We start from the raw sequence: 22,043 nt of genomic DNA, 5'->3' as shown, positions 1-22,043 counted from the left end.
AAGAAAAGCTTCTATGGTAAAAACCATTTTAGCGGTGGGTTTGGCGTGTACGGATTTTCAAAAATGTAAAAAAAAATAGTTACTTGGGCATTCTCGAGCGCGTCAGATATTCATACTACGTATGCCCCAAGTGCCTCTGATAACAACGGTATACTAATCTGCCGGTTTGCGTGGTGGGGCTAGGCATATTAATTCGTCAAAAATGCACAAAAAAAAAATTTACTCGAGCGCGTCAGATTTTCGGAAGGGGTGTTAAGTAGGCCCCAAGGAAGCTCCCCTTAAAAAAACTGACGATTTCGGCGTGACGATAAGTTACGATGAATTTTTGAAAATGCAGAAAAAAAAAGTCCTTTTGAAATACTCGAGCGCGTCAGATTTTCATAGGGGAGGTTTATCTCGGTCTCCTGAAAGCATATTTTCTTAATCTGACAAAAATGTTGGTGGGTTCTCTTAATCTGACCGAAAAAGGTTTGAGAGTTTCTTTTTTTTAATCATCGTTTTTCATATCAATTTTTCTTAACACCCTCAGTTTTCGAGATATACTCGAAAAACCGGGAGTTTGAGTTTTTATGATGCTTCAAGTAAAAAAAGTTTTAAATTTGGACAAAAATGAAAAAGACCTTTTTTGTGTAAAATAAAATTACCTTTTTTGTTTATTCAAACTTTTTTTTTGTAAAATGTATCGTTCACGACTTATATACTGCAACGCGTTTTTCGGAAGACGAAATGGCTCCTCCAGACTTCCGGTCACGCGGAAACCGGCAGATTTTGTATTTTTAGTAAGTTTTAGATTATATTCTTCAAAATAAAAATAAAAACAATCGCGCTCGAGAATGCCGGATTAACGTTTTTTTTTTACAAGTTCGCGACCCTATAATTTGGCGGCGTCAAGGACTTATCGTCAGATTAGTTAAATTTAGTCTTAAAACACTAAAATCAACCCCCAATATCTTAATCTGACGCGCTCGAGTATTTCAGACTATCGATTTTTTTTTACTAATCTGATCGTCTATCCTGGGCGCGCGTCACTACTTAAAGAGCTAAATAGTTAACAAGGTTCTATTAGGTCTAAGGTATCTCTCATATCTTAAACTGCCACGCTCTAGTATTGCAGAAAATTCCCCTCTTCGCCTCCCTATCTATTATAGCCGTCGGTTTTATAAGTGAAAGTTAACATACGGGGCGTGTTATAAATTTATTTAAACAAGAGCTGTGAGCATCTGCAGATCTATTACAAATATTTATGAGTGACGTAAAATATTATATAATTTGCCGTACATTGAACCCGCTCTTTATATTGCCAACACTTTATAATAATATGTATTATATTATATAGTAACTAGCTATGCCCCGCAGTTTTACCCGCAATGCTCCGCGCCTGTTGGTCTTAGCGTGATGATAATATTATATAGTCTTCCTCGATAAATGGGCTATCTAACACCGAAAGAATTTTTCAAACCGTCGTCGTACCGGTGGCGTTGTTAAATAACGTTAAAAACATGTAATAACGATTCAAAAGTGCTTTTGGAAGAGGTCTAATTGAATAAATAAATGTTTGAGTTTGTTTGAGTTTACCAGTAGTTCCTGATATAAGCGCGTTCAAATAAACAAACAAACTCATAAGCTTTATACTTAATATGTATTAATTTAGTATAATTAATGATCAGTGTAAGTAACCAGCGTATATTTGTTCCTAAAATAGAGCAAGGTACCAAGGTAAGGTTGTTCAATACAAGTTTTCAAAGTTGATTTTATTTTAAAACAACACACAACTTTTATCCTATAAGACGATAAAAAAGAAATAAATTTAAAATATGTTATGAAATATTACGAAAAAGGAAATTGATAAAAAAGTATATTGTTCGGTTGCTTTACCAACAATAAGTTATATTCGCCAAGGCAAAAGACAGAGAGAGTGTATAAAAATTGAAATTGTCATGTTTTTTTACCTCAACCTTTTACATAACATAATATTATGAACAAGAAATATACTTGGTATACCTATAGATCCGTATTATATGTATAAAAATAATTAAATACCAAACTATATATCCCTATAGTATGTTGCTAACGAATACCTTCATACAATCGATGGTTGTACACACTATAGTCACCTACTAACTATGCCATAGTTATAACTTATAAGTTATAACCTACATGCCTATAGTTACAGCAAGGAAACGATATTATATAACCAGAGCACAGGTTAAATAGCCCAGAACACACAAAGTATTCGGGTCCTGCGTGTTGTGATGTGCAATAGCTGCCCACTGACCAACTAGGACCTCCGTTCTGGTCGTTGGGTATTGGTAAACATACATAAACATCGGATGTCCTAATGCAGGTCAGGAAAATAATGTTGAATAATAATCGGTTTAGTTATTTGGTATGTTTACATTTTAGGACGCAGTTGTGTTTTTGTGTTCTTCACGTTTCATTTAGATATTTTCGTAGGGAACGTGCAGTGGAAATAAGATGAGAGTGAAGGGAAAAAAGAGGGAGTCTTATTGCGGTCCAAGTATGGTTTCATTGTAAAAATGTAGATATTTATAACACGCTTTATGGCAAACTTTTAACTCAAACTGAATTTACGTTTCGGAAAATAGTAAAGTAAACAAAAATAAATATAGTTATAAATTAATTGATTGAAACTATATAGTGTTTGGAATATGTGGTAAAAATTTTGTAAAAGACGAATAATAAAATTCCTATCCATCCGCCTTTGACACACAACAATCACAATTCATTTTGGCTTGCAGTCAAACCAATAAAAACTTACACGTACAAAACAATAGAGATATCAAACACACTTTAATTATTTCCCCAAGAATTCATTACATAAGCCATACTGTACTTGCTACTTGGACTTGAAATTCCCACATTCAGACGAACACTTCATTCTTTTGTTTTAACAATTACGTAACTCATATTTGTTGTAGCTTACTCTTATTTTTCTAACTCTCTAGTGAAAGATGTTACGAAATGCAGACGTTAATATTTTTATTACCGCGATGACAACAAAATTCGCTGCTAATTTATACAGCTAGTAAAATCACATAAGAATTATATTGTATGCTTATTAAATGTAAAGATTTTATTACTTGTGAAATTTTGATGGATTAATTCAAGATAGCATGAGAGTTGGCAGAAATTTCAAATGTAATGAATTTTATAAAGAAAGTGTTTGTTATTTAGTGTTTTTTTATGATTGAACTAGCTGCGCCCCGCGGTTTCACCCGCGTTGCTCCGCTCCTGTTGGTCTTAGCGTGATTATATATAGCCTATAGCCTTCCTCAACAAATAGACTATCTAACACGTAAAGAATTTTTCAAATCGGACCAGCAGTTCCTGAGATTAGCGCGTTCAAACAAACAAACTCTTCAGCGTTATAATATTAGTACAGATTTTTAAAATATATGTAGTTAAGAATAATTTTCCCGATGCAGGATAAACTTATTGACGTCACAATTATATTATGTCTGATAATTTCTCAGGAAGCATAAAACTTAAATAATTTAATAACGTTATAAAATACATATAAGTATAGCAGAATCCTCAAATTCAATATACGTCAGTACCACAATCCATACTAATATTATAAATGCGAAAGTAACTCTGTCTGTCTCTCTGTTACTCAATCACGCCTCAACTACTGAACCAATTTGCATGAAATTTGGTATAGAGATATTTTGATACCCGAGAAAGGACATAGGCTACTTTTTACCCCGAGACATAGGATAGGGTTTATCCCGGAAATCCCACGGGAACGGGAACTATGCGGGTTTTTCTTTGACTGTGCGGGCGAAGCCGCAGGTGGAAAGCTAGTAACAATATTACCTAAGTACAGTCATGCATACACAGAACAATAAGTCATTAAATTCAAATTATAATAATGTTATAATGACAACAATCTCGTGACATACGCGCACGCCACTTGTATACCATCGTATTTCTTATCTGAGTGCTAAACATTCAAATCATTATGTATTTACTAGCTGTTCCCCGCGGCGTTGCTCCGCTCCTGTTGGTCTTAGCGTGATGATATGTAGCCTATAGCCTTCCTCGATAAGTGGGCTATCTAACACTGAAAGAATTATTCAAATCGGACGAATTGTTCCCGAGATTAGCGCGTTTAAACAATCAAACAAACTCTTCAGCTTTATAATATTAGTATAGTTTTGGTAATACATGAATTCTTTGCATTTGTACCATTTATGTGGTAAACAACTTATTTCATATTTTCTTATTATTTTAGAAGAAGAAGCAAGAAGTAATTCATAATAAAATTTAAGTCAAATTAATTTAATTAAGTTTGTATATTTTGTGCCCTTTGAATCTATACTAATATTATAAAGCTGAAGAGTTTGTTTGTTTGTTTGAACGCACTAATCTCGGGAACTACTGGTCCGATTTGAATAATTCTTTCAGTGTTAGATAGCCCATTTATCGCTGAAGGTTATAGGCTATATATCATCACGCTAAGACCAACAGGAGCGGAGCAACGCGGGTGAAACCGCGCGGAGCAACTAGTTTTTTGATAAAGAAACAGATTCCTTCCTCTATAATAAATATCATTAAAATTTTGATTTCTTTTAGTTAACTTTTTTAGTGAAAAACAGTAAGTATGATATGTAACAAATAATATAATTGTTTAATGCCACCTACGTGACTATCTAGGCATATTAGCGTGTTGTTACAAACTATATTATCTAATTTGATTGAAGTCTGTATTAAACAATTATTAAATGAGTATGACAGTATATAATAACTATTACACAAAACGACATTTCAAAGAAGAAAAGTTAGAGCGTGCATTTTTCCGATGATTGCATAAAAAAAGCTTCCCTGAAAAGTATAGTAATTTTCTAAATTTCTGATTTTCAACTATTATCAAAATCTTTTTCTGTAAATAAATGTATCATTTTAATATTTAATATGTTAAAGTATTACGGTTGAGTTATAAAGCTTTAATAGATATAGCCGCAGGCAAGTGGCCTGCATGTTGTAATATTACTTTCGAAGCAATTTTGACTTGGAAGTAGAAGGATACTTTTTACCTAGTAAAATACGTGTTTATTTTAGAAAGGAAAAATAGTAATATGTTTATAAGACAGAAACTCAAAAAGTTATTCGATCGAGAAGCTTTTCTCTCAAATTAACTCAATTTTACAACCATTTGATAGAGCGCATTTTTTTTTTGTCGCGCACACAAAATAAATTAAACTATGTTATTATATTTTTTTCATAACTTCAGAGGTTCTGTGTTCGATCCCCGTATCGGAATTTAGAACTACGCCTACCTCTTAAAAGTACAGATTGTTATGTAACTGTATCCTATAAGATGTTAAATGTTATATTCACACAAAAAACACTATCTTCATAATACCTATCAACGTTAAATATCACAATATAATTAGCAATCCTCAGGTTTCTAATAGGCAACAGGTCACGCACCTTGGCCAGCAAAACCATACAAATGATTGTTCTACAGACTGTCATAATGTACTGCTAAATCATTTAAATGGCCCTTCAAGCGTTATTATATTAAAGCATCTAATAATGATCATTACGAAACGGTAAAGGGAACTTTGTTTTTGCTGTACTTTAGAATACAGAGATTAAGAAACGACATATTATTTAGTAATATGAAGTTTATTGTACCTAAATTCAGCTCAACGGTGCAGCAAACTAGTTGAGTTTTCAATATTACGTTAGTTTCAATATTTCATACCTTACTCTACATTTTCCGAGAGAAAATCTTTTAACAATTTCTAATTCATATAAAGTTTGTTTTAAATAAGATCTCTTCCTGTCTATAAAAAATGGATGCACGAGGTTTCGCGCGCCAAAAAGATTCAAGGTAAGGTGGCTTATCTTTCTAGATGAAGGATATGTATTAAATATAAACAATAGATGTTTCTAATGAAGATTAATTTATTTTCACACATATCAGCATCCGCTGCCTTGAATTACACGGTAACAAAAAACAATTACATACTGTACGGTCGACGTCATATAGAAATTTAGGTCATTAGATCTTATGTCTAGATTTAGCAGCTAAATTGTTTATTAAGGTCGTATGCACTAAGCCGAATAAAAAATAATATTCATATATTACTCAGTCTATTTATAGATCCATATTTTGTGTATTAATTATTCCTATATTTACATTAAAATTGAATAATAATGATCTTTATGTATACTTACCAAATAGGAAAATACATTTTTTTAAAGTCTTACATATTAACGTCTAACATTCTTTATATTATACCTTTACATTAATTTATATTCATAATATTAAGCAAATTGAATTTGTGTTTGATGAAAAAATCAAAAAAGTTCATAATTAAGAGAGACTAAAAGCTCTGATAAATATCATACAAATAAAATAATTTGCGAAATACTTATCAAGCAACCCTCTCTATTACACTTACAACTGAACACACTGATCAAATCTAAAACCTAAATCTGATATCCTTTTAAAGCCATTAAGAGCAATCAGTTCCAAGGTCGATAAAGTTGTTTATTGTCTGACAATGATCTATCTTCCACCTGCATTGTATTAGAATATATTGCATTTACATACAAAGAATTATAGCACATTAGATAGTATTGTCTGTTTGATTGTTACATTAAGGCCTGTGTTGATATCGTCTTTTTGTGAGGTTGAATTAATTATTCTTTTAGTTCTAAGGTTTCTAAGAACGTTTTTTTGAAGTGAAACTTCTTTATCGGGGTTGGAAAAAATTTTTTTCGTTACGCGTGACATTTTTCCGTTACGCGCCATCTTATGAGGCCTTTTTCTTCATCCTTATTTTATTTATAGTCCTTAAACCACAATCACAGGAAGTATTGAATTTTATATTGCGCAATAACGAACACCAAGCAGTTATTTATATTTTTTCCAATAAAGTTCCATAAAAAAACGTTTCCTACAATTTTAACAAAATTAACAAAAATCGATTGAGATATAAAACACGAAGTAAAACTGTCAATAATTATTTTGCAATAATAAGAAAAACAACTTATAAGACATAGTATTACTTCCTCCTGCCATTCACTAGTAATCGACAAATCGTAACTGGAACACTGTTTACTTGTGTGCGTGGGCTATATATGTGTGTGTGAAAGCTCTTTATATGATGTGAATTAAGATGTGAATTAGTTTGTAGTTAGACGTGGTTAGACTGTCATTATGAAATTAGTGGAGATGTGTCAATTGACAGCAAATATAGTAGCTATTATATAAATACGATAATAATAACAATTGAAGCTGATTTAATTTAAGGTGATAGAGTTCGTACTAGATTCCCAAAAGAGGATTTTCAGGTGATATACTGTTATGAACATAAGAGATATAAGTTGGTAATTAAAATATAATAAAAGCTTCATTTTATTCCAGTTGTATTCTTGATATTAATAATTTAGATATGTAACGTCCTGCTATTACGATTTTGTATTATACAAATACAGGTTTTCTGATTTTTTTTTAATATAAGTAGATAAGTATTATTTAAGTCATGAATGGTAATGATACATATAATATTCAAAGAGATTCAAATTAAAATGTTAAGGTATTTAAAAATTCAGTGCAAATTGACGCATAATTTTAATGGCAAAATATTTTACAATGTATAATTTACACATTTTGTTTGATTCTATGAACTTCCTTCTTAAATATTCTTATTTATGTAATGGAATATTTTTAAATATGTGCATACTTATGAATAAAAAATCGACTTGTGTAATTAAATATTTTGCATTATTAGGCCGTTCTTATTTATTAAAATAAGAATTAAAAAGGATTCAGGACCTTTATAGTACCTATTTATTAAAATTAACTTATACATATTATAAAAATGCAAGTAATTAATAATATTATTAATCAATACGTACTCTAGAGTGAAATAATTGTTAATTGTTATCTTTGAAATTAGAATTGGAAAGACTATAAAATTGTAATTTTTCATCGATTTATAAAAAGTAATAAGTAAGAAGAAGTTAAATAAAGTGACTGGCAATGCATAATTCAAGATTAATTTAGTGAGAAGTTACTTACAAGCCTTTCAAATCCAAGACAGCAACTCAAAAACAAATAACTTATTGACACAATTTAAGCGCATCTTTCGTGTTAAAAATCACTTACATCATATGAATAAGAGTTATGTATGTTTGTACATCAGTTTATCTTATAGCTCGCGAACATGCTACTCCACTTTCGATGGTTGCGTGTGAGCGTGGACTCAATACGTTTACTAGATCACGGCGATAGTTTATAAAATATTTTTTAAAATGTTCATTAGAGCGTGCTATAACCTCCTAATTCCCTAGCTTAGGTAGCCTAGGTAGAGACTATGCTTTCATGTAACCACTATGGCCACTACAAACAAAATTTGGTTATTATATTTGTATTAAGGGACTGTAAAGTTTTAATACATGTAATCCGTAATGCAGTGGTATTATAATCAGCTAATATCATGCATGCTGTTAAATAATGATTTAAAGTTGATCTGACATACTGAGAGATTACCATACGGACAGATTCATCTGAAATTTGTATGCATGTATTTACCTAAATATATTTTATTTATATAATGCTTTATAGTCAAGACAGGAAATGTAAGACCTTTGTTTAATATAGGTACTTTTTTGTTTATGAAAGTTGTTATATATTTTACAATGTACATTGTTTCAATAAGACCACTATTCTATTCATTTAATCCGTTACGCTACTGTCTCTTGCGTAATTTACATAAAACTAGAGGCAGAAATAGTGTACAATCGGTAATCTTATCGAGAGCAATATCTCTGTCAAAGCTTTAAATATATAAAAATATCAATACACTTTTATGTAGTGTTTCGAAAAAGTGTAATTTATTGTAAACAATGAGGTGATGCTATCGCTTTTTAGTAACGTTTGAACGTTTCCTTGAGACACTTGATCCCACAGAACGTGCTTGATCCCTTTTATCGAGTTAGAAATGTTTTTATTATTAATTGTTTTCACAAATGAACTTCAATAGTTATAAGAATCAACTTATATTATAGGAAAAAAGGTTTCAAGTAGCTAAATGAAATATTATAATGTCTAATAGTTTTTATGGTCGTGAAGAAAACTGTACCAAATGTTACAAAACAGGATTTTGTACAAATTAAAGTACCCGACCGGTACTTTCAACAGAAGGTACATTACCTTCGATTGTAGGAAATACCTGTTACGGTACAATTATTGAAATTAACTTTTACACGCTCACGTAATAAACCTTTGATGTAATATTAACGTCTAGGAATCTTGTAAAGCATAGTGATTTTTAGGGTTCCGTAGCCAAAATGGCAAAAACGGAACCCTTATAGTTTCGTCATGTCCGTCTGTCCGTCTGTCCGTCTGTCCGTCTGTCACAGCCGATTTACTCGGAAACTATAAGTACTACAGTGATGAAATTTGATGGAAATATGTGTTGTATGAACCGCTACAAAAATATGACACTAAATAGTAAAAAAAAGAATTGGGGGTGGGGCCCCCCATACATGTAACTGAGGGATGAAATTTTTTTTTTCGATGTACATACCCGTGTGGGGTATCAATGGAAAGGTCTTTTAAAATGATATAAAGTTTTCTAAAAAACATTTTTCTTAAAGTGAACGGTTTTTGAGATATCAGCTCTCAAAGTCGTAAAAAGTATGTCCCCCCCCCCTCTATTTTTATAACTACGGGGTATAAAATTCTAAAAAAAATAGAGGTGATGCATGCTAATTAACTCTTTCAACGATTTTTGGTTTGATCAAAGTATCTCTTATAGTTTTTGAGATAGGTTGATTTAACTGTAATGTATAACCACTAGAGGTGAAACTCACCTGGATAATATATTTGGTAATTTTAATTGTGAAGCTGGTGTATATACTTCTTTATTCAGTTATCACAAGCCGATTTGGGCACGCCTATAGCACGGAATATTTATAAATACATATATAAAATTAATATTCATACATAAAAGTACAAGGCAAAATATCGGGAGAGTTTAGGCTCCATTCACCAGGTGTATAAATTGACATAATAAGTTTAGTATATTTGCTGCTACGGAACCCTTTGTGCGCGAGCCCGACTCGCACTTGGCCGGTTTTTAATTTTTAATTACCAATTAAGATAATCTTTAGAAAGAAAATAGTTTGTGCCTGTTAAAATAGAATGTAGGAGAAAAATATAAGTTTCGGAAGTACTCCTAACATACTTTTATTTTGTTAATTGAATAACAAACGCCCATAGGCCGCTTTTACTTTAATTATGAACAGGATAAATTTCATTCCACATTAAAAATGCTTCAAAATATACAAATTAATACGTAATTTATAAAACTCGTTCACATTTCGTGCACGAAGGAATTCGCTCAAGAGCGGACTTTCTAAAGTAGCGCTTATCAATGACACTTTCGCCTGTACGTAATATGCGGTGATTTTAAATCATATATTAGCGTATGATTTATTCTCAAACCAATAATAAAGTGAAGTCCCGTGTCCCCTAGTGGGGCAGGGGCCAGATGCATTATGCATACATCTGTTTCTTGTTGTTGTTGTGTTGATCGATTTTCTTTTAGAGACAAGTAGGTGATCAGTCTTCTGTGTTCTGCCAGACTGAGACATGTTTTTTCTTCGTCTCCAATCGAACCCAGGACCCCTTGAATCTGCGCTCACGCGTCAACCACTAAACCAAGAGGGCGTTCAAACCAATAAAAGTATTGTATATTGTGGAGAATACATTTTCAATTTACATAATTTTCAGTAGTAATTAAGAATTTATTCGTCATAATCCCCTTAAAAATACTTTCATCGCTCATTAAATAATTATAAAGTTTTCAATGACGTTATGGACAATATGCATTTTTTATAATTATTATTTGAATTGTAAATATGTACTTCAATATTAGCATATAATATTGGCAAACATTAACATATTTCAAAACTTCTTGTATTGAATTTTACGCACTTATTTACGCATTAAAAAATTAATTTATAACATACGGGTTGATAATGGATTAATTACATTTGAAAGCCGTTCTATTAAATATATTTATTAAGGTTCTCATGTGATACATATTACTTGCTACCTTATATAACTAGGTGATGATATATAGAGCCTATAGCCTTCCTCTAACACCGAAATAATTTTTCAAATCGGACCAGTAGTTTCTGAGATTAGCGCGTTCAAACAAACACACAAACTCTTCAGCTTTATAATATTAATATAGATATTTCTGAATTGAAACGAGAGAGATGATTACAACCCCTGCATATTTTGCACACTGTTCTAGTATTGAAGGCAATTGAACAAGTTCAAACTTTAGCTCGTCACAGCACTGATCCCTATTAAAAAATAGATTAGCATAGATTTTTAATCTATAATCAATTACCTTGAGAATAGGACATTATTAGTTAGATTAGCATGAGTCATTTGGTACCAAGTACCAACTTCACATAAAGCAGGTATCGAACTTTCTAAACGTTGCAAATGCAGTCAACTTGACCTACATTTACATCTAAATTAAAATCAGCGAATATTTAACAATGATAATACGTTAAACTTACAAAAAACATGTCAAATACGGTTTTAGGTAAATTTTGAATTATATATTTATTGGCATGTTTGCTAGGAAATGTTTTGCATGTTTTGATGTACTACAAAGTATAATATATTAGTAGAGTTTCAATTTATAACGAATATGATGAGTAATTTTCACGTGAATTTTAGACGCCCACAAAATTAATACTTCAATACAGCAGCTCAATCACAAAGCTTACAAAAATTACCATTAATTATTTTATCTGAATAAAGAAATCTCAAATGGCTTAGATTATTTTGATAATATAGTTTAAATTTAATGCAATTTTCTGTGTAACATTGTTTATACAAATCACTTAAGATATTATCACAGGCCATTTAAATGGTGCGCTAAGAATATTCAATTCAGAGTGTTGCGTACAAAAGACATCAACGCGCGCTATTTCTACGCTCCAAAAATTACCCGCATATTTCCATTTTACACACGTGTTTATACTCAAGTTTTAACTTAAAGTAAAGTGTGTGACGTTTTAGGTTTAACATTAATTAAATAACATTATGCTTATTAATTAATAAAAGGTTACAGAACCATATCCTATTCTGCAAGGTCGATAAACTTTATATACAAAGTAATTTATCCATAATTATGCAAAGTTGAATTCTATAACAAAGAATATAATGACTATTATCGTGCAACAGAAAGTCTAAAAGGACGCCGCTTTCACTCTCTTTTCGTCGCCTTATTTTAACGTACGCTTTATTTTGGTCTGAGTAAATTATCGGATGTCGGTTTGGTTAAAATTATTTGTATCAGTTTCACTTTGCCAATATAAGGTAAATGCTGATGTCATTTTCTCTAACATCGTACATAATTATGTTTTAAATGCGTAATTAATATTAAAAATAATGCCGAAAAAAACAGATTAGTAGTATGGAAAATATTAATGAAACTGAACATATAATGCAAATTGTGGAACCTTAATTAAAACAATCACGTAGCCATAATTCAAATGGGAGCTACAAATCTTGAAGACATGCCGAACTACAGTCTTCAAGATCAAGAAGAAGCTCGGCATGTTATTTTAACCATCTTGAATAGCGAGAGATTAACATTCGCACATAAAACGATTAATGACATATGATTCTGCAGACAGACATAACTCTCTTAAAAACAGAATAATGTAACCAAACATAAAAGACGTACCTTACATACGGAATTACTTAAACTATAACATTCCGTAAACTTTGAAGTTAAAGCCCATATTACTAAATACTAACTACGTAAAGAGTACAAACAAGTGCTTAAAAACACTCAAAAATAAATAGTTTGCATATAATAGAGCCACTCTGTGCTATCAACAGTCACATCTTGCCACAAAATTGTCGAAAAGTTGTCGTTTCGTTCGGTTCAGTGAGCAAAAACAGTGACATGTTTGGTTCCACTTGCCAGCAATTTGTCTTTGTGAATTACGCGACACGTAACAGTCATAATGTGTATGCGCTTTTTCGTTTTAACCGAGTACATAAAATGGAGAATATTTTCTTAATTAATATTATTTTTAAGTAGTATTTGGTTAGCACGCAATGTTTGCATGCTTTGTTTATTACATACGATTTCAGATTAAGTCTAAAGAAATATTAACAAAAATGAAAAATACTAAGTAAAGTATGGTATGGTATTGTATTCACTATACGATATTAGTTACAAAAAAAAATTTATATGACTATTTACATATGATTGTTCTTGTTACGCCGTACTCGTACATGTTTTTCCTTAATTGTATTTAGATTAATATTTAAAGAAATACATAATATTATCAAAATAACACGACTCAGGCAATTCTAAATAATAAAGATGACTACGTTAATTAATATAGAGGTAGGATGATCTCCATTTATTTGCATGTTTATTCGTATTGCGTTTTGTTTGTGTTTACGACATTTTAACATTTCAAATGTTCTATGCGAATAAAATTTACTTATATCATTCATAATTAAAATACAGTCTCTATGATGAAATTACGTTATGGAACACTAAATCAAACTATTCCACTAACTTCACATAAAATGATTAAATTACGACCGGTTGTATTTTATTTCGAAAAACAAAACTTTGTGTTATATAAACTGTCTTCCAAAAGAAAGTGAAAACCTTCTCTTAAGATAAACATCAGTTAAATATAAATTTTATAACTTTGATACTTTAACATTTTTTGGTCTTTTTTTTGCTTTAGAAAGCCTACTCACGAAAAAGTTAATAATGAAATATTTATTTATCTTAATTAATGTCGAAGAAATAGTGCCTTATTAGTACTGCTAATTATTGTGAGGTAGAAGTTCAAATACGTGATGGTTTTTCGTAAATTTTTAAATCAAACTCTACATTTTTAAACACCGGTCATTGTTAAGAATTTACCATTACCAACTAATAGTCTAATTCTTCACAATGACCGGCAATAGTATTAATCATCAGTTTTTATTTTTATATAATTATTAGTTAATTAAACAAGCAAACTGTATTATGTAATTACTTTAGAGAAATGTAGAGCATACTGTTATTTTTTTAGTTTGTTAGTAATTGATAAAGCATTATGTTTTTAGCATAGATCTTTATTAAACTAATAAATATTAATATATTTATTGCATATTGCAAAAACTCTACTTTCAAACTGACTATGAATTTCAGTAATATTTATTACTAACCAGGTTGACCAAGTGCATTGCATATATTTATTAATGCATGTAATTAATATTATCTATGAAATAAGCCAGTCAACGTCACAATGTTAAAAGTATTGAAAGATTTTAAAAAATTGTAGTTACTCCAATTATTTCATTTTTCATTTACAGTTTAGATGTAAAAAGTATTTGAGAGTTTCTTCCCCGGAGGCCGTGGGTATCTATGCAAGATTTCCCCACTAAAAAAAAAAAAAAAAAAAAAAAAAAAAAGGTATGAATGGGACAAACAAGACAGATATAAATATATAAAGCAGATATAAATATATAACTAGCTTTCCGCCTGTGGCCTCGCCCGCGTTTTCAAAGAAAAACCCGCATAGTTCCCGTTCCCGTGGAATTTCCGGGATAAAACCTTGCCTATGTTATAAAGAATTTTTGAAATCGGTCCAGTAATTTATGCGTGAAAACCATACATTCATACATACATAATTACAAACCTTTCCTCTTTATAATATTAGTATAGATGAAATACTAATGAACAATAATTGATAGTAACTTTTTCGTCTTTTATTTATTCTTTATTCTTTTTCGTCTTTTATTCTAGATATTATTTTGATCGATACAGTTATTTTTTACCCGACTACGGCAAAGCAAAAGGAGGGTTATGATTTTGACAGGCTATGTATGTATGTATGTATGTATGTATGTATGTATGTATGTATGTTCATCTGTTCCCTCGTAACTTCTAAACTACTTATCAGAATTCGACAAATGACATATCATTAGAAGCGTCTTAATTGTCCGCTGGTTATAGGCTACATGGGGTTTCACAAAATCTAATGTGGCGCCCTCTAGCGGACAAAACATACAGAGTAAAAAAATAAAGTTAAGATAAATATCCCGTGTTTGGTATCATTTGAAAGCGCTTTACTTGTACATTTTCAATATATATATATTACTAGCATTTGCTCGTGACTTTACCTGTATTCATGAGCTGATTGCATATCAATTCACATATTTTCGTCCATAGCTTCTTTATTAGTTCATCAATTTAACTTTTGTTAATATTATGCGCCCCAAATACACTTTAACACCAAAATAGTACAAATAATAAAAAGTGAAAAAACTAAAACCCAACTACGACAATAACCCGCACTGAAAAAGTATAAAACAAGATTTCAGAATACTGAACTGAACAAAGTTGCTAATGTAGTTGCAAATAAATGGACACAGTAGACTCTAACAAGATGCCTTCGTTGTAAATTGACAATAATGTCATACAATACTATTCTGAAGTATGCAATATTCCACTATGTAGAGATAAATTTTCATGTTTGGAAAGGCGTAGTCACACGTTACATATACCTATCTACCGTAGCACTTTGACAACGTGTGACTGCGGTTTTCCAAACATGAAAATTTATCTCTACATAGTGGAATATTGCATACTTCAGAATAGTATTGTATGACATTATTGTCAATTTACAACGAAGGCATCTTGTTAGAGTCTACTGTGTCCATTTATTTGCAACTACATTAGCAACTTTGTTCAGTTCAGTATTCTGAAATCTTGTTTTATACTTTTTCAGTGCGGGTTATTGTCGTAGTTGGGTTTTAGTTTTTTCACTTTTTATTATTTACGTAATTGTATACTTGTAGCGATTGTTTTATACTTTTCCTTATAGCTCGTAGTAAAAGCAAAATGCAAAAACTCAAAACCTTTAAATATTCCTGTATGTTATGCGAATTAACTACATCGGAGTTTTCTTGGTTAGAAAGATTGGCTGTTTTTCAATTGTGACTTAGTTTGGGGCTCAATAAATATTAATTTTTTTTATTGTTATTTTGATTTAAACTGTAACTAAAAGAACTATGCTAATATTGTTCTTAAAAGTTAAGTTTTAAATATTTATCGAGTCAACTATGTAAGTGTGATGAAAAGTGTAATATTACGAATGACTAATTTATCCAGTAATTACAATTTTCATTTGAATACTGGCTTTGCTCTCCATTACCATATTGGTGCATATTTAAAATATGCAATACAAATGTTGAAAGGCATATTTTCTTTTTTTATTTATTTACCTTTTACTTTTAAACTGGTTTGTAAAGCTTTGATACGGTTAATAGGAAAACTAATGTTAAGAAAGCAAAAAACATGCTGCAACGTTTACGTCTAAGAATGGCGATGGTATTGAAATTATTTACAAATCTCTTAAAAAATGACCACATCGGTACTCAGCTTTGTGGTTTCTTTGTATTTTTGATTCAAATGCCGAAATATATTCTTAATTTGAAAACTGTTCCACCATGAAGTCGTGAAAAGAGCGAAGTTATTTCGTTTCAATATTTTATTATCTTGATATAAAATTAAATCATTGCAGTCGTGACTGCGGCCACACTCATGGCCGACTATTTAGAAAGCGAAAGACACAAATTTAACTTCTATAAGCAAACAAGTAAAGGCTTATAAAAACTCCTTATTATTATCTTATTCACTTAAATTATCTTACCTTATTTACAATTTTTCAATTACAGCATACAAAAAATAATCACTGATAATTTTAAGTGGAATCCACCATCATTCCTGTCACTGAGAAGGGAACACCTGTGCCACTTGTGAAATTAAAAAAAAACCACGTCACACACGCCCGCCAAAAGCTTTCATTCTCGAAATTACGTTCGAAAACCGATCAATATTAATCTATAGATGTCAACGTCCGCGACGCAATCCGGACACTGGCAGCGCAAGTGTTACAGATTTTCAATGCTTTACGCGCGAGTGCATTTATATTGCAAATCTGATTCAGTTTTCGGACGCAAATTCGAATGTTGGCGGGAACCGTGCGTAGTGCGTACGTTGAGCGTGCGTTGCAGCTGTGTACGCGAGGAACGGTGCGCGGCTTGCGACTGTGGTCACTTTTGCTCTCGCGACATTCTCTGCCCACCTGGCCGTATGTTCGTGATAACCGTTGCACCACAATACCGCGACCTGCTCCGCGCCAACACCGCCCTAGTGCAGCCGACGTGAAACAGATCAACTTATACCGGTCGGCTCCATTTACATACATCGCGGAACCGGTCACACGCACACACGCTCAGAAGCTTTCAGTTTCAGTCGTGCCATTTTAAGTTCTAGTTCTTTGTTTATAAACACAATGCGATTCGCTAAACTGTTTCAAACTTTTAATTACATAATTTCGTACAACGCATAGATTTTGTTTTCAAAATTGCAAGAGCCGTTTTCGAGAATTATGAAATTGCACTGCATAATTACGTTGCTTCAAAGTTTTCATAAGTTCTTTTCGGTACTTTCCTTTCATATTTTGTAATTACGTATATCCTACGTTAAAGTGAACGCCTTTTGAACCTGAATGTTAAGCAATTTATGATCTTAATATTAATTTACAATCTAGATTCTAGATTGCACATCAATGGACTCTACCTTAGATGTAAGATCTGTTATTATTTCTACCTATCATAACCAAGCCATATTTCAAGAACCATGATAGACGGTTGAAATTTTCAAATAAGATTTATTTTTGTCACTATAGGTAAAAACAAATAATAAAAAATCGACGTTAAAGTTGCGTTTGGCACGATCATAAACTGCATGAATAGCTAATTATATGAATAGCTAATGATACTATTATAAATAAAATAAAATAAATAATTTGTTAGAATATTATGCTCTTTAGTTTATTTGTACGAAGTAATTATGAGTAGAAGAGATAATATTTTATATCGTGCTCGTTTCCCACCCGGGGCCAATATTTGTGTGATGAACATAGATGGGTGAACATAACTTGGTGTTAATTATCTATGTAAGTATTTATTAATAACACAAGCGAAAGCTTAGTATGGGATCAGATGACAGATCGTGCCGTGTGTGAAAATTGTCCTGAAATGTTTATTTTATTTTTTACTAGCTTACCGCCCGCGGCTTCGCCCGCTTTGTCTAAAACCTAATAAATTATAAAATACTACTTTTTAATCACTCTATCTATTAAAAAAACCGCATCAAAATCCGTTGCGTAGTTTTAAAGATTTAAGCATACAAAGGGACATAGGGACAGAGAAAGTGACTTTGTTTTATACAATGTAGTGATGATATAAAGAAGTTAAAAAAATATTGGTATGAATTTGCATTTGGATTCTGGAAGTATTTCATGGGTTGATTGCGTTGAAACAAATTGCTATTATTGGTATTATAATTTACCTCAAATATAGTAAGGTGTTGTCTCTACATTTTCTTTAGAAACGTCAAATGTAGAGCCACCATAATATTGTGTATATAGTTGGTATGTAGCTAACGAAAGGTGGCGATTCAAAGTAAAAAAAAAGTAAAGTTTAGTAGAGCTCTACTGCCATTCTCGCAAATATTTTGATTTATAAGTGTGGGACGATCTTTGCAAATAAACTTTCCGTAAATGAGTGCAAATAAAGTACATAGTGGTAAGACTGTTTCTACACACATGGGTGACCCGGGTAACATAGGGTTAATTTCAACTAAAATATCAGAGATGGCGCCACTTTGTATTCCTTATGGTAATTGCTTTATGGCTACAGCAATAAAAGTATCAAAATACTTCAAGAAATGGTCAAGATCGAATGTCTCTACAATTTTATTTGTTGGAGTAAGAAAAATATAGTAACTAAGGCGCTCTACTTATATAGTATGTTGCAATTGTCTCTACCATGCGTAGAGACGACATAAAAATGTCATAGATGGCACCAGCTGCTTTTCGTTAGTTTTACATCGCGCTATTGTATTGACGCAGACACTCTATAAGTATTTTGGTAAACCTAGCATAATCATACTTACCTGGCGTAGGGGACACCGTGATCAGGAAGGCGGTTCCCCCAGAGCGAGGCCCCGCCATTGCACTGCGGCGGGGTTGACCTCTGCGATTATCCCTAATGTGGATAACTCGGACGCGTAATTTTTGGTAGTGGGGACTGCGTACGCGCTGTCCCCCCATATAAAGATATACATTTAAGGTCAAAGAAAGTCTTATAACAGTAGAAAATTACACAAATTTTGCTTTAATATCGTAGCTCTAAAAAGATCTGTCTTTAACCCCTTAATACTTCCAAGACTTCTACTTAAGAAATCCGGTAATTAGCTGGATGCCCATAGATCATAAGGTATAACATAGACTACGTAAAAATCGTATTGGACGTTACTTGAAAATGTTAGATTAAAGAAATATAGAGCATTTACATCAAATAGATGTCGACATGTGCTCATTTATCCAAAAAGCAAACCAATAGTTGTGCAAACCAATATTCATTTAATGCCAATTAATTATTTTCTGTATTTTGTTTCTTCAACTCATGTAGAAAATATTATTTTTGGCTCTACATTCTTTAACAAAGGGGACTAAATTTTTGCAAAATCTGCAAACAGTAAAAACACGCCTCTACCCTTAACTATCGATATCTGGATAAAGTAGCATAAACCGACACCTATTTGAATGCTCTACATTTCTATTCTCTATAATTATTCCTTATATTTTCAAGTACATAATGTCAAATACGAATTTTACGTAGTCTATGTTAACCCTTATGCTTCTTATTACAGGTTTGCTTAGACAGATCATATCAGTGCTTCCATATCAAAGCAAGATTGATGATGCTGCTTGACATAATTTACTACTGTTATAAAAATTTATTACTGTGACTACTACACTTCTTACTTTAAAGTTTAATGTATTTTTATATGGGGGGACGGCGCGTACGCAGTCCCCACTACCAAAAATTACGCGTCCGAGTTATCCACATTAGGGATAATCGCAGAGGTCAACCCCGCCGCAGTGCAATGGAGGGGCCTCGCTCTGGGGGAACCGCCTTCCTGATCACGGTGTCCCCTACGCCAGGTAAGTATGATTTTGCTAGGTTTACCAAAATCCTTATAGAGTGTCTGCGTCAATACAATAGCGCGATGTAAAACTAACGAAAAGCAGCTGGTGCCATCTATGACATTTTCATATCGTCTCTACCATGCATTGCAAAATACTTTATAAGTAGAGCGCTTTAGTTACTATATTTTTCTTACTCCAATAAATAAAATTGTAGAGACATTCTATCTTGACCATTTCTTGAAGTATTTTGATACTTTTATTGCTGTAACAATTATGATATTTAAGGCGCCATCTCTGAGGTTTATGTTGAAATTAACTCTACGTTACCTGGCTCACTTATTTGTTTACAAGCATTCGCACATTATAATAATGTTTGGCTGAAGTTTGAAAAAAACATTTACAAACGTTATCCTACATTATTTTGTAGTTTGGCGTATTCGCGCAAAAGAGAGTGACTGGCATATTAGTAGATCTCTACTAAAATAGTTTTTTACGCCATCTGTAGTTACTTAGAAACACTAATAATTGTAAAGTCTACATTGGCTCTACTTTTGAAAAATCAGAAAATGTAGAGTCAACATCTTATCACACTCGGATGCAGAAGTTTTAACCTGAAAATAGATAAAATAGATCTAAAATGTTATCGATTCTGAACCATTTCTGAAAATTTGACCGGTCATTGAAAACTAACCCTGTATGAATACAGGCTTTACAAATTTTAATCCTCTTTGTTAAATAATGTGGAGAAAACATATAGATTACTGCATGAGTTGAAGTATCAAAATACAGACAATAATTGTTTGGGCCAAATTGGCTCTACCAAATAAATATAAATAAACAACGAATTCAAAAATGCTACAATAATAATTCTTTGCCATTAAAGTTTATATAATAAGGAACAACATTCACTCTACCAACACTTAGGAAAAACATGGGCAACACAACACAATATCTTGTTAAACATTCATACTCTTTATACATCTATCGGGACAAAAATAAGACGATAATATTATTATCTCTTCAATCCTTTACAAAACTCGTCTAACAATCGCATACAAACAATTTTGCAATAAATATACACAGGCGTTCAAAAAATTACAATTGGGTTTGTAATTTCTAATTTGTTATTCTATTTTTGTTGCTACCTTGTTGCTGCACTCAGGTAAACATTTTTTTTTAAATTTTAATATTTTTAGCATATACCTAGGTATTATATTTTTCCAAATACACACGGATCGAAAAAAATAAAAAGAAATTAGGGGTGTAAATAACACAACTTTATTTATATTCATAATTATTATTCTCACAGATGTCTCAATCGAAGTATATTTCAAGACTTGAATTTAGGAGCACAATGAATGCTCTTGATATTTTTCCAAAAAATAACCATAGGACTGCTATTCAAAAAAATCATAGCAGTTCCAAACATTAATAGAAAGCAACGCAACTCTACATTTTGGAATAGAAATCGATATAGTCCTGTGATATAGTACACTAGACTTTCTTGTGCTCTCATCCCCTACAGATACCATTTCATTTTCATAACGCTTTACTAACAATCTTTGGTAATTAGTTGAGAAAATTTTGTGGTTTATTAAATTATTACTACAAAATATGTAATGAAAATTGGACTTTATATTTTACTAGCTTACCGCCTGCGGCTTCGCCCGCTTTGTCCAAAACTTAATAAATTACATACTAAAACCATCCTCTTGAATCACACTATCTATTAAAAAAACCGCTTTAAAATCCGTTGCGTAGTTTAAAAGATTTAAGCATACAAAGGGACATAGGGACAAAGAAAGCGACTTTGTTTTATACTATGTAGTGATTTACTATTTACTATGCCATTCATTAGAGGGAGGTTTAAAACTTTAAATAGCCGTTTTATTGCAACACTTGCTTGATTACGTCATTTTTATCCATCTGTCAAATTAAAAGTTAAT

General features: G+C 31.7%; 1 protein-coding gene and 2 non-coding genes across 20 annotated transcripts in view; 1 reads left to right on the top strand and 2 right to left on the bottom strand.

Moving 5' to 3' along the window:
- Positions 1-17,140, bottom strand: part of LOC123692139 (cell wall protein DAN4-like) — an 89,447-nt gene extending 72,307 nt beyond the window's left edge. For 16 of the 18 annotated variants that reach the window (XM_045636795.1, XM_045636804.1, XM_045636806.1 and 13 more), the window contains exons 1-2: positions 17,093-17,140; positions 16,747-16,841 (exon numbers count right to left, since the gene is read on the bottom strand). The gene's annotated coding sequence lies outside the window, so the exon portion shown is untranslated. Of the gene's footprint in view, positions 1-16,746; positions 16,850-17,092 lie in introns of all 18 variants that reach the window. The other 2 variants (XM_045636796.1, XM_045636797.1) reach the window with 2 other exon arrangements.
- Positions 17,141-19,050: 1,910 nt separating this feature from the next.
- On the top strand, positions 19,051-19,212 carry LOC123692188. Its single transcript, XR_006751502.1, has one exon. It is a non-coding gene; the product is annotated as a U1 spliceosomal RNA (small nuclear RNA).
- A 746-nt stretch (positions 19,213-19,958) lies between these two features.
- On the bottom strand, positions 19,959-20,120 carry LOC123692189. The gene has a single exon (XR_006751503.1). It is a non-coding gene; the product is annotated as a U1 spliceosomal RNA (small nuclear RNA).
- Between the last annotated feature and the right edge of the window lie 1,923 nt (positions 20,121-22,043).

This window comes from Colias croceus, chromosome 5 (assembly GCF_905220415.1).
Source record: "Colias croceus chromosome 5, ilColCroc2.1".
NCBI lineage: Eukaryota > Metazoa > Arthropoda > Insecta > Lepidoptera > Pieridae > Colias > Colias croceus.
Note: the sequence above shows the minus strand (reverse complement) of the source record. Positions and strands in the feature narration are given on the sequence as shown.